The sequence below is a fragment of the Pinus tabuliformis genome, chromosome 9, assembly GCF_031772625.1.
Source record: "Pinus tabuliformis cultivar Carrire ecotype Pingquan chromosome 9, CPIR1, whole genome shotgun sequence".
Classification (NCBI taxonomy): Eukaryota; Viridiplantae; Streptophyta; class Pinopsida; order Pinales; family Pinaceae; genus Pinus; species Pinus tabuliformis.
In genome coordinates this window covers 1,278,715,638-1,278,730,556 of record NC_142307.1, presented here as the reverse complement: position 1 = coordinate 1,278,730,556, position 14,919 = coordinate 1,278,715,638, and the positions used below count along the sequence as shown (strand labels likewise).

Genomic DNA, 14,919 nt, shown 5'->3' with positions numbered 1-14,919 from the left:
GACCAGCATGCTTTGACCTCCTTTGACTGTGTTTTTGTGAGGGCTATCTCTATTTGGGCAGGCCGCATTTTTGGGCACAGAAATCGAGGCTAAACATTGACTGCTGACCAGCGTTGACTGAGCTAGGGCTGACCGCAGGTGCGCTGTTTGACCAGACTTGACTGTGCTGAATTTGACTGTTTTGAGGGCTGTTTTATCTTGTTTGGAGGCCGAAGTTGACTGAAGTTGACCGATTTGTTGAGGATCAAATTTGCAATGTTGACCAGCGTTGACTTTTCTGGTTAGGGCTCTTTTGGTGCTGTTATAAATTATTAGAATTTGTAAATTGTACTGTCTCTCTCTGCTGAACTATTGAAAACTAAAAGAAGATTTGATCAAGGGTTTCCCCACATTGGTGTTTGTCTCTCACTGGTGCCACATCTTGTGTCCTCTTGTCTTGGCTTGTCTCCTATTGTTTATGTTTATGTTCTATCTACATTTTACTATCATGCTGATGTGATTGCTAATCTGAATATTGATACTAGGCTAATAAAGAAATTGAAATAAAATTGCTCTAAAGCGTAGAACATAACATTGTTGCCTAAAATTAACATGGTATCAGAGTTGAGGTGAAGACAAAGCCCAAGCAAGAGTGAAAGAGCAATCACCAAAGATAGTTGAACAAGGTCAAAAGGTTCAATGGATCCCTGATCCTACTTCCCGGCTGAAGACAAGCTCCATGATAAATCTGACTATCATGGATAGAAGATGTCTCTTGATTTGACCTTGGAAAAAAAAGAAGTGATGGTCTATGTCCAGGGTAAAATCCCTGAACCTCCTTCAAATGCATCAGTTGTTGCGAAGACCAAGTACAATAGAGTTGAAGTCAAAGCAAAGAAGATTATTAGGGATTCCATTGACAAGCATATGGTGGCCTACATCTCCGAATTGAAGACCTCCAAGGAGATCTAGGACAGGTTGGTCGGCATGTTCAAGGTTAGTAATGCTAATCAAATTCTATTTCTCAAGAATAAGTTGAAGGATATTAAGGAAGGCAAGGATGAGGATATTCAATCCTATTTCTTGAGGATTACTGAGATCGAGAATGATCTACTCTCAATTGGAGAAGTCATTCCTGACAGGGAACTTACTCTCACCACCCTTGGAGGACTCCCACCTAAGTGGTATGTATTTAGAACAACCGTCCTCAACAATGATCGAATTCCAGGGTTTGAAGAATTGATGTCAAGATGCATTCAAGAAGAAACAAGAATGGTGGAGCAAGAAATGCCTTATAATAGAAGCAACGCCACTGCATTCTTTGCTCATGCCAAAAGGAGAAATAATGCAGGGTCTAAAGGTCATTTCCATGGAAAGTCTAGATCTAATGGAGGAAAGAAGGACAAGTGCTTTGTTTGCAATAAGTTTGGCCACTATGCAAGCGAGTGTCCAAATAGAAGGGACACATCGCATGATCATCACAATCATTCCAGGGGCAACTTCAACAACCACAATCAAAGGAATGGCAGGTCCAATGGCAAAGGAAAAAGGAATGTGGAACATCAAGGAAATGGTCAACCCTCTAAAAAATCAAGGAACTCCAGGTATGAAGAATCAAATGTTGTTAACAATAAGCAAAAAGAGTATTATCTTATATCTGCCCTCTCCACTGCCTCTCCTCCGGAAAATTGGCTGACTGATAGTGGTGCCTCAAGGCACTTCACCAGATACAAGGAAGCCCTCTCTAATCTGATAGAAAAGGATACAAACTTGGAGATCATCCTTGAAGACGATGCCACCTATCCCGTGAAGGGACTAGGGAATGTTACCCTTCAAGTGAATCAAGGTAACACTATTCATTTGCAAGAAGTACTATATGTTCTCAAGAAGAACCTGGTGTCCATTTCAGCCATGGAGGACAAAGGATTCAAGATGGTATTCATCAATGGAAAGGTACATGTTTGGAAAAGAAATTTTAAAGATGCTTTTACTCTTGGGTTTAGGGTTGACACTTTGTATCAAGTTGGAGTTAGACCATTGGGAGCTATGTCTTGCGACACATCTCTACAATCTGAACTATGGCACCGGAGGTTTGCCCATCTTCATTATAAGGCCCTACCCGATGTGAGACAAATGGTGACATGTATGCCCGAGTTCAAAGTAAAGCATGAAGGTGTATGTCCAGGATGTGTCGATGGAAAACTTACAAGGGGACCATTCCCCTCAAGCAATAGCAAGACCACAGATATATTGCAATTGATCCACTCCAACATATCTGGTATGATGCCCGTAGACTCTTCAGGAGGATACTTATATTATCTCACCTTTATAGATGATTATTCTCACAAGACCTGGATCTACTTCTTGAAGAAGAAGGATGAAGTGTTCACCTGGTTCCGACACTTCAAAGCCTTGATCGAAAACCAATCCGAGAAGAAAATCAAGATATTGAGGACTGATAACAGGACCGAGTACGAATCCAATGAACTCCAAGATTATTGCAGAGAAGCTGGCATTAAGAGGGAGACTATAACGCCATACACTCCTAAGCAGAATGGTGTGGTTGAAAGGAAGAATTGCTCTATTGTAGAAGCAGTTCGTGCCATGCTTCATGATCAAAGCCTTCCAAAGTTCCTATGGGCTGAAGCTGCAAATATCGTCATGTATGTTCAAAACCGATGCCCTCATCAAGCATTGCACTCCAAGACTCCCGAAGAAATCTTCACTGGTAAGAAACCCGATGTCTCTTATTTTAGAATTTTTGGAAGTCCCGTATATTTTCATGTGCCGAAAGAGAAAAGAAGCAAATTGGGGGGTATCTGGGAAGAAATGAATCTTTGTGGGCTATAGTCAGTGTTTTAAAACCGTTTACCGGTCAAACCGACCGGTTAGCAAGGCGGCCGGTCCGAACCAGCCAAAAAACCCGGTTCTATATGGCATTTCGCCTTTTTTGGGCCCTAACCGGTGAAAACCGACCGGTTTAGGACGGAACCGTGAAAACCGGCCAGTTTGTCCTAAACCGGCCGGTTTTTGGCATGCCCACCAAACCATGCAAAAAGGCGGATTTGGTTTGTGGTTTAGGGGTTTTGGGGGGGAGGTAAAGGTGTTTTCCCTCCAAAAACACCCTCTCCAAGCTATAAGAGACCCCTCTGACTCTCATTTGTCTCACACAACTGATTTGGAGTGTTTGTGAGTGTTTGTGAGTTTGTTTGTGAGCTTGGAGAGTGTGGAGTTTTTGCTGAAGTAGTCATCTTGGAGTTGGAGTTGGAGTTGGAGCTATTTTGGAGATAGTGTGTAGCTGTCAGTGGAGTTGCCATCTTCAAGAGGAGGCTAAGGGAGCTAGTTTGCATTTCCAAGTAAGGATTTGCACTTGATAATTCCTCATTTGAGTCTGTTGTCCATGAATTTTTTTTTTATGTGTTATAAACTTCTCACTTCTATGATCTATCATGTATGCTATAAACTCTCTAGCTCTATGCTATCAAATTTTGTAGCTTCAGCCTTGCATGTGCATTTGTTTTCCTACATTTATCTTTGGTTTTCCATTTTGCTTAGCTGCAATTTTTTTTTTTAAATGGCAGATTTCTTTGCAAATTGTTATTATTTCAAGCAAACATGGCTCCAAAAGAAAAGGACAGTGCATGGGCTCATTGTGATGTAATTGATGGAAAAATGATATGCAAATTATGCCATAAATCTATTGGAGGTGGGGGTATTCTTAGGTTGAAACAACACTTGGTTGGGATAAGAGGCCAAGTAAAGCCATGTGATGCACCAAATGTACTGTTAGGTCCTATTAGGGCAGAATACATTTCCAAGCTTGAAAAATTTTATGAGGATAAGGCTAGGGAGAAGGCCATCCAAGATGACATTGCAAGGAAGAGGGAATTATTAGAAGCCATGAAAGAGAGTGGGTATGATGATTATGAGATTCAAGACTCCACTTCTATCCCTTCCACCAATGACTCCTTTCACTATGTTCATCCTTCTGTTGGCCAACCATCAAAAGGAACAAAGAGAACAAACATCCAAAGTTATTTCTCATCTTCTGCCAACATTGCCTCTTCTAATCCCACTTCCTCCCAGCCAAGTTCTCAACCCACTTTGGATCAACATTGGAAAAGACAATGCAAAGAAACTTCTCACCAATACATTGCTAGATGGTGGTATGATTTAGATATCCCATTTAATGCTGCTCGCTCACCTTATTACCAAGCTATGTGGGACTCTATTATAGCTGCAGGAAAGGGCTTCAAAGGCCCTAGTATGCATGACTTGAGGGGAGCTCTTTTGCAAAAAGAGATATCTTTTATTGATGAGTATTTGGTTGATTTTAAAGATTCATGGCTCAAAACAGGTTGTTCCATTATGTCAGATGGATGGTCCGATGGAAAGAACCGCACTATCATTAATTTCCTTGTTTCTTGCCCTCAAAGAACCACGTTTTTGAAATCAGTTGATGCATCTGATAAGGTAAAGGATGCAATCCTTCTATTTGAGCTTTTGGATAACGTTATTCAGGAAGTTGGGGAGCAGCATGTTGTGCAGGTCATCATTGATAATGCCTCAAACTATGTTCTTGCTGGAAAGATGGTTGAGGCCAAATATAAGACCATATTTTGGACTCCATGTGCTGCACATTGCATAGACTTCATGCTTGAGGATATAGGCAAAGTGGAGTGGGTAAAAAACATTGTAGAGCATGCCAAGTGCATTGCAAAATACATTTACAACCACTCATGGGTATTGAACCTAATGAGGAAACACACTGGAGGCAAAGAGCTTGTTAGGCCTGCAATTACAAGATTTGCAACTCACTTCCTCACGTTGCAATGTCTCAATGGTCAACATAAAAACTTGCAGAAAATGTTTTCCTCTGAAGAATGGTCTGAATCTCGGTGGGCTCGTAGACCAGATGGAAAAGACACCAAAAAGAAAGTGTTAGACACTTATTTTTGGAAAAGGTCTTTAGAGCTTGTGAAAATTACCGAGCCCCTTGTTAAGGTGCTAAGGTTGGTGGATGGGGAAAGATTGGCCATGGGCTACATTTATGAAGCTATGGATCAGGCAAAGGAGCAGATGCGGGCAGCTTACAAGGACAGGTTAGCTAAATATGGTCGTATATGGGAGATCATTGATAACAGATGGAACAATCAACTCCATCGTCCTATACATGCAGCTGGGTATTTTTTGAACCCAAGGTATCACTATAAAAATCGGCTAGGAGATCAGCATGATGGGGAGGTCAGAGCTGGATTGATTGATTGCTTGGAGCGCATGGTCCCTAGCCATGTAGACCAGTTGGAAATACATAGAGAGCTTACTATTTTCAATATGGCAAGTGGTACTTTTGGCAAAAACTTGGCAAAGATGGCAAGAGATGTGGACCAACCAGGTAAGCAATTCCAATTTCCATTTTGTTTTTCTTTTCAAGTTAAAATTGTTTACGTTCTTTACAATTCAAATTATAAACTAAGTTACTAATTAATGTCTTTTTCTTTGCAGCACATTGGTGGGAGTCATTTGGTGGCCAATGTCCTCAATTGCAAAGGTTTGCAATTAGAGTCCTCAGTCAAACTTGCAGTGCTTCAGGTTGTGAGCGCAATTGGTCTGTTTTTGAGCGCATAAACACGAAGAAGAGAAACCGTTTGGAACAAAAACGGTTAAATGATCTTGTTTTTGTGCAATACAACCTTCGACTGAGGAGGAAGCAAATGATGAGCAAATCACCTGATCTAGATCCCATTGTGTTGGACGATATTGATCCAACATCAGAATGGGTGGAGGAGACTGAAGATCCTGTGTTTGAGGCTGATTTTGATATCGACATGGCTTTAGCGGGGGATGAGGCAGATTATGTGGCGGCATCAGAACCAGGATCAGTAGCGGCATCAAGGAAAGGCAAGGAACCAATAGAAGGCACTAGTCGTGCAGGTCGACAAACTCATGCTTCCATTAGGTCCACTTCTATTGTCATTGGTGGCATTGACACTGAGGTTGCAGATCAGGCTGAGCCATCCTCAGACTCTGAACCAGATGATGTCTATGTAGCTCTTGATGATGATCCTGTGTCTAGTAGTGGTGATGGACTTGATGATTGATCACGTGTACACTGTAGACTTGTAGTAGGCCAATGGCCTCATAGCTTGCAACATTGTTTTTGGACTTTATAGTCCATTTAGAGCCTCATTTCTTATGTATTTTGCTATTTTGTCGATGATATGTATTGTACTCGGTGCCATTTTGATATATTCACCTTTACATGGTATATAAATGAGAAAACTTTGCATATTTTGTCTCTATTGGCTTGGAATCATGGTTTTACATCTTAAAAATAGTTTTGTTTCATTAAAAATTAATTATTTAATGTATTTTTTTAAAACCGGTTCATTTAGACCAAACCAGTCCCGGTTAGACCGGTTCCGGTCGGTAAACCAGTTCATTAGGTGGACCGGTCCGGTCACCGGTTCCGATTTTAAAAACATTGGCTATAGTGAAAATTGTAAGGGATATAGAATTTATGTGGCTGGTCAAAAGGAAGTTGAGATAAGTCATGATGTCACCTTCGACGAAGATATGGCCCTCAGGAAGATCAACAACCTTCCTATCCTAAGGAAGGGCAAAGAAGCTAACACCAGAAATCAGGGTGCAAAAGAAGACGAAACGATGCCTGATGTTGATGAACCTATAGATCCTATTGATCCTCCTCCTCATGAGCCCTCCTCCTCCAAAAGGAGACCCTCATGGCTTAGGGAGACTCTTGAAGATGCCGAGAGACACGTTGCACCAAGGGGAACTTTCCATGAAAGCAAGAAGCCAAACAGGGATCAAGGATATTTGACTGCCATGAGCACTATCATTCAAAATGAGCCCTCATCATTTGAAGAAGTTGTGAAGCATCAAGTATAGAAGGATGCTATGAATGAAGAATACGAGTCAATTATGAAGAATGATGTCTTGGACGTGGTCCCTAGACAACAAGACAAATCGGTTGTCACCTCTAAGTGGCTCTACAAAATCAAGCATGGAGCTGATGGAAGTGCAAACCCTCTCATTCACAAATGTAAGAGGGAGTTGGCTTCTAAATTTGAGATGAAGGACCTAGGACCGATGCACTATTTCCTAGGGTTGGAGGTCTGGCAAAAGCTAGGTGAAATTTTCCTCTCTCAAGGAAAATATGTTGTGAAGATATTGGAAAGATTTGGGATGGTGGACTAGAAGCTTGTGACTACTCCGATGGAACTTAACTTTAAGAAGTTATGTGGTAGTGTTGTTGGACCTGAATTGGGAAATGCTTCTAAGCATCGTAACCTCATAGGAGCACTAATGTTCTTGGTGAACTTCCGTCCAGACATATGTTTTGCAGTTAACACATTGAGCCCATATATGGTAGAGCCTCATCATATAAATTGGATTGGTGCCAAGAATCTTGTGAGATATCTTCAGGGCACAATCACTCATGGACTAAGATACACTGTGGAGATGTGAGGCCGCATGGTTATTCTGATGCTGATTGGGTTGGCAGTGTGGTGGATCGCAAGAGCACTTCTGGATGTTTTTCTTTGGGTTCTGCTTCGATATCCTGGATGAGTAAGAAGCAGAAATCGGTTGCCTTGAGCAACACCAAGGCCGAATACATAACTATTAGTATGGCCTCCTATGAAGCTGTCTGGTTGAAGAAGCTCTTCAGTGAGCTGTTTGGACATGTGTTGGATACCACCATGATCCTCTGCGACAACCAGAGTGGGATCTGATTATCAAAGAAACCCGTGTTTCATGATTGCTCCAAGCATATAGATATCAGGTACCACTTTATTCGGGATATGGTACAACGAGGAGCAATAAGGCTCCATCACATTGGGACTAAGGAGCAGGTCGTCAATATTCTGACAAAGCCCCTAGGTAAGGACAAGTTCTTGGCCTTACGAGAACGACTTGGAGTCGTGGAGAGGCCCTCTTATGAGGATCCTATATGAGATGGAGATTGAGCTCTGGGAGCTCCAGGGGGACTTGGGATACTTCTTGGAACGATGAGCAACCATAGGGTGAGTGGTTTAGCCTTCCCTTAGTGGTTTGTTGTGTATAGGGTGAGACATCCTACCCATGCAGTCTAGGACTCATGGGAAGTACCTCTCATATGGCCAATGAGTAGGGAAATGACAATAGGGACCATAGTACTATCGATGGACGCATCGTGTACTAACGTACTCCCTATGCTAGGATGACCGATATTGATCAAGGATCAATTGGAACTGACTTTGGGTCAGTAAGAGTGGTATGAGACACTCTCTTTTGATTGGAACTGACTTCGAGTCAGTAAGAGTGGTATGACACACTCTCCTTTGATTGGGACTGACTTCGGGTCAGTAGAGAATGGTATGATACATTCTCGATCACTTCTTCTTCTTCATAGTTCAGCAGAGCAGTGCATTGATGGCAGAGATAGTACATATTGGCAAATGGATTAGCATATGGAGTTCTCCCTAGTTGAGAGGGAGTGTTAAAATTGGCAAGTAGGGCCGAACTCCACATGGGTCATCTTATTTATGACAGCGAATATTTTTCTTGGATTCCTCTCTCCGAGAGATGTAGGATTGATCTAAACATCATCCGATTCTGATATGTACAAATGAAGCTATAAATTTATTTTGATTATGGTCAAATTGTCAAGGTCGGCCAGCAAACTTATGTAGGCTCAGAAGCCCAACAATCACGTCTATTCATCCTCAACGTTGCATATAAATAGAAGGTGACTTAGCCTCATTTGGACACACTCATCTTCCCACTTCTCTCTCTCTCCTCATTGATTGGGTACGTATTTCTGGGCTTCTCTCTCTCTACACATCCGAAATTTCAGGAGACCGAATTTCGAGACAGTTTGACCAAGCGTTGACCAACATGCGTTGACCTCCTTTGACTGCGTTTTTGTGAGGGCTATCTCTGTTTGGGCAAGCCGCATTTCTAGGCACTAGAAATCGAGGCTAAAAGTTGATTGTTGACCAGCATTCACTGCAGCTAGGGCTGACCGCAGGTGGGCTATTTGACTAGACTTTGACTGGGTTGAATTTGAATGTTTTGAGGGTTGTTTTATCTTGTTGTTTCAAGGCCGAAGTTGACTGAAGTTGACCTATTTGCTAAGGGTCAAATCTGCCCTGTTGACTAGCGTTAACTTTTCTGGTTAGGGCTCTTTTGCTGCTGTTATAAATTATCAGATTTGTAAATTGTACTATCTCTCTCTGTTGAGCTATTGAAGACTAAAAGAACATTTGATCAAGGGTTTCCCCACATTGGGGTTTGTCCCTAGTTGGCGCCACATCTTGTGTCCGCTTATCTTGACTTGTCTTCTACTGTTTATGTTTATGTGCTATCTGCATTTTACTATCATGATGATGTGACTGCTAATCTGAATATTGATACTGGCCTAATAAAGAAATTTAAGTAAAATTGCTCTAAAGCATAGAACATACCATTGTTTCCTAAAATTAACACAATTCTTCTAGGTTATGGCATGAACTCATGATAAGCAACTGATGCCAATATAACAAGAAAACGTGTTTCCATGATATTTTAGAATGCATCTGCTTTAGCTCCTATTGTAGCGGCTACAACCACCCTCCAAAATTTTTCCTTAGCCTGTTTTGGAGCCTCCCTACCAACCTTCACAGCAGCTTGCCTTGCTTCGTCGAGTCCTCAAGCTTCAGTGTCTTTCTTGCTCAAAGGCAGCTTGTAGATACAAGCTTGATCTTTTCCCTTCACAGGCTGCTCACCTGAACTTGGTCCAGCTGCAGGCTTAGGAGCTTCCCCTTGAAAATTGTGCATTTCTGGAGGGCAACCAGCCTTCCCTCCAGAAATTGCGCAATCCTCTCTGATAGCCTGCTGGATCCAAGATTGCGCAATCCTCTCTGATAGCCTGCTGGATCCAAGATTGCGCAATCCTGCCAGCGATCCCTCCCAGCAGGATTTGCGCAAATTTTCCCAGCAACAGATTGTTCAACCCAAGAATTGCACAAATATGGGCAGCAGTCAGCTGCTCTACCCAGAAATTATGCAAATCCCCTAGGCAACCAACCCGACTCCCAGCCAGAAATGTGCATTTTTCTCCAGTAGTCAAGCAGTCTCTTGCATGTGCAACTGAGTTGACCAGTTCCCTCCAGGACTAAGCAAAACAGACTTACATGCATGGGTTGTTTCTCCCAAGGCAGCATGCAAAGGCATCCCTTGTTTCAGGGATCTATGTTTAGCAGTTGGAGGTTGCATGCAAGGATCCATTCTGAAACCTTCCACCAAGTGTTGCTTCCCCTAGATTTGTGGCATGCGCGTCACAACCTCGATGTTATCAAAACTCATCAACCGGACGCTGCAGAGCTCATTCCTCACATCAACCTTGTAGCTCTGACATCCCACATCACATCTAGGAGCAGTCAGCACATTCAGCTCAGCTGTTTTGGGGTAAGCTCGCTTCCCATGCCTTGTGCTGCATTTCTGTCGCTTTTTGTGTTTTCGCTTATGGGAGTATTGTTTGCTTGATTTCTTTGAACGCTTGTTGTCGTTTACATGTATACTAGCTTGTCCTAGCTCTGTTTCAGTTTTCGTTGCTATCTCACTGTTGTCGCATGCATGAAACTGTTTTACACGGACGTTCGCCCAACCGGCGAACTACCTCACCCACATGCATGTTGATCTGTTTGCTGAATCTTTCATTCATGTTTTGCATGCACTGTCGATCACTTCTGCTATCACTTAGTGTCGCCATGCATTCACTGACTTGATTTTAGTTGCCCGTCAGCGAGTCAGACCAACCTTGGCCCGAGCTCTCCTTCACCAAGGTTGCATTACGCAATCTGGGATAGGAAGGTTGACCTTCCTCTCCAAATTTGTACATTCCTGCCCAACACTGACCTCCAGGACTGTTTTGCGCATTTCTGGAGCAGTCCTTTCTAGCTGGAATTGCGCAGTGTGCAATCCCAGCGGTCAGCAGCCAGACAGGATTGTGCATTGCGCAGTTCCAACAGTCAGTTAGTCTCCCAGCAGCCCGAACTATGCCTTGTGCAGTCTTGGCAGTCGGTCTCCCAACCTCCCAGCCAAAATTGTGCAACTTTCATGATCATTCACCCAGGTATGTTACAAGTCAGTTCTCATGTTCATTTTTGGTTTTCAACTGATAGATTGCTTGCCATGAGTGTTGTCATGTCTCCAGGTATCACAAATGTTCATCTGCCTCTCAGCAATATAGGTACAATGGTTTCCAAGAGAGCAGAGTCAAAGACACCGTTCAGAGCATGTCTGGGGATGTAGTCAATCAAGTGTCCATGGACTTGCCTGCCCACGAAGACATCAAGTTGTTCGTAGACAAGGACATCAAGATATGACAGCAGCAGCATCACAACGAGAAGCATCATGAACAACAGCTGAAGACAGCATACCAAATGCAATGAATGCAAGAGGAGGGTTGTTGACAACACGGAGGAAGAACAAGGTTATAAGCTCACGCAGGTCCATTGATGATGAAAGAAACTTTGGAGACTCCGACTATGAAGTGACGGCGCGACCTGAAGATCGCGCGAAGGCAGAAGATGGAACAAAGGAGTTGGATGTGCTGAAGCAGCAACTCATGAAGAACATGAAGTTGCACAGACAGATGAATGAGTTGCAGCAAGAAAAAGAACAACAATGGGCGCAACATGCACTCACAGATGAAATTGCGCCTGTACAAGTTAAGGATCCATCCCAGCAGCTAACGCAGAGCAGACATGGTGAGCAGTGTTGTTGATCGCATCGAACAATCTAAACTCAGAGACATATTCTGTGCATTGTCATTGATGTGATGTTGTGTTTGGTTTATGCTCTGAATGTTTAAGAAAATAAACTAACCAATTGTGGAAAATAAAGGAAATATTGATTGAAACCCCTTCCAATATTTCCAACAGAAACAAATTCAAAAAAAAAATCATGATCATTTCCAGCCATATATGTACGCTAATGATGCCAACTCTAGGACTCTTGGGTAGCCACATGACTGGGAAATTTTTGCAGAAAACTTGTGCCTTTTTCAGCCATGTGTGATGAATAACACTGCAGATTTAGGGCACCATGGCGAGCATATTTTGGGGCATTAATGTATTGAAATTTTTTATCATTTTGTTCATGATGATCAACTACAATCCATCACAATATGCAAGTATGTCATGATATCTCATCTCCTTGTTGTGTTATATTGTGTTGTTGTCAAATTGAAGGAAATGGGCCTCTATTTATACACAATAACCTTCTAAAAGCTCCATTAATTTATAATAAAATATTCTCGGTTGACATAACTAACTTCCTAAAAATATTCACATTAGGCCACATAACCACACCAACCAGAGGCAATATTGACTCAAACATATTGACTCAAAAATCAATTATATTGGTTTGAGTGAAGGGTACATCTTTGCTAAGGCAATGACAGAGGAGTTCAACAATCAATACCACCAATATCGGGGTACATAAAGGGTTTGGTACTCTTGATTAAATGCCAATCGCACACTGTCATATGTGATAGAATCCAATGAAAATGTTACAATCATGCCAATCCTGAAATCCTGAAAATTGTTAAGTTTGCTGAAGTTTAAACAAGATATGGAATTTCATTTTCTCCATATGGAGTTCGACGAGGTTGGAACCAATGTTGCACAAAGCGGGGACGTTTTTTGGAAGCAGGGACGCAGAAGCATTGAAGCATCTCGGAAGTGTCCACTATATATATATATATATATATATATATATATATATATATATATATATATATGCATTTATATTAAAAAAAACATCCAAAATACCAAATTAGTTGTAGAAGACATGAAAGCATGCATATTTTTACATATATCAAGATAGATATGGCATCCATTATCAATGATTAATTATTCTAGCATCAACCCTCTGTGAAAATTTCTAACACGAAATTCTACTACAGTAACTAATTTATTTCTCCTACTTATTTTCTACAATAAGTTATTTACAAAACCCTTCAATAAACATCAAAGTACATTCTACTGTAGTTGTCACGTAATAGCATAGAGAAAAGAACAGTGAAATACAAGCACAAGAATCAATCACATCAACACAGTTATTTTTGGACAATAATCCTCGGAAAAAACCCAGTGCAAGAAAACTGGTGCAACAGATGAGGGTTTATTTATTATTCTTCAACAACAATCTCTTTACAAGGAATGATTTGCAGAACATAAACAAAACTTTGAGAAAACACTTGAGATAATTTTCCTCCACCCTTTGGAGAAATTCTGACACTCAAGAGACCCTCAGCCTTCACTGCGTCATCTCTGCGTGAGGACTGCATCCCTTGCTGCGTTGCCTCTCTAAGTTGTCCCTCTACGTTGTCCCTATGATGCACTGCGTCCCCTCCTCCTCAGTCTCCCACTGATGTTGATACCCTCCTCTTCCTTCACCTTGCAACTCCCCCTCTGAAATCGAACTCTTACTCCCTGGGAATCGATTTCCCTCGGTTTATTGAGTATTTGCCCGGTGTGTCTCCAAATGACTGTCAAGTCTTCCTTTATACTTTTCCTGTTGAGATATCAACAGTCGTGATCTAATCTCTAATCAACGGCTAAGATTAAATTAGACTTGATCCTCGTCTCTTAGAAGCTTCTCACCCATATTTTCATTAATACCCATTAATATTTTAATTTTCCTAAATATAGACTTAGGAACCCCATTAAAAATATTAATTATTTTAATAAAATACAATCCGGGTGAAATTTCACCAAATGATTTCTGGGTCTCTGAGATCTCATGTGTTCTAGCCCCTCCACAAATTTTCGGAGCTAAAGCACATCCGATGCTACCCAAAAATCAACACTCCCTCTTAGCGACGAATGTGCTCTAGCAATACTTCCTAGCAAAATTATCACACTGATATACGACATCGATCCTCTGTGCTGCTAATGCTCGGCCAGCTGCCTCTCATCCACTGCACTGTTGCAATCTGTATTGTTGTCCATGACACTGCCACTATCACTGTTGCATCTGTACTGCAGCTCCCTCACAATATGATGCATCATGTTTCCCATACCACTGTCACTGCTAACTATTGCACTACAACTCCCTCTTAAGAACTGCACTATCCGTTTCTGCTACTGAAACAGATTCTCAATCATCCCCATCTTCTCCCTGAAATAAACAAACTTTGTTCTTCCTAGAGCCTTGGTGAGAATGTCTGCCACATGTTCTCCTGTCAGAGTGTATTGTAACTGTACTGCCCCTCACTAGACACAGTCTCTCATAAAGTGACACCTGATGTCAATGTGCTTCGACCAATCATGAAAAACTTGATTCTCATAAAGCTTGATGCAACTATGATTATCACATAAAATATTGGTCGCTTCCATCCTTCTCCTGAATAGATTCACAAACATCTTCTTAAGCCATATGGCTTCACACGATGTTGTGCTAGTTGCCATATATTCAGCTTCAGCTGAGCTCAGAGCTACGGATTTCTGTTTCCTACTACACCAGGAGGTCATTCTTGATCCAATGTTGAAACAGTACCCAGTGGTACTTTTCTAATCTACTGAACTTCCAACCCAATTTGTGTTAGTTGTAGGAATTTACAGGGTAAGTTCCTCAGAAAGAATACCAAAAGGACACCGCTCACAACCAGATCTCAAATCAATACACCAGTATTTTTGACGTGGTTAAAACCCTCAAAGTGCAAGGAGGGAAACAGTCCACGGCCTGTCCTTTTGGTATTCTTTCTGAGGAACTTACCCTGTAAATTCCTACATGGTATCAGAGCTATTTGAGGGCCGCGTCCGTTGGTGATCCAAATCTGAAGCCGGTAGAACTGCATGCGGTTGTCATTTCCTAGATCTGCTGTTTCTGACTGCTTTCGGGCCGAGAGGACTGCTCTGTTGCGTTCGGAGCATCTGTTCCAGTGAGGAA

General features: G+C 41.9%; 1 protein-coding gene across 6 annotated transcripts in view; it reads right to left on the bottom strand.

Moving 5' to 3' along the window:
- The window catches only part of TGH (SWAP (Suppressor-of-White-APricot)/surp domain-containing protein), a 302,427-nt gene that overhangs the window by 155,528 nt on the left and 131,980 nt on the right, over nucleotides 1-14,919 (bottom strand). The window lies entirely within an intron of this gene.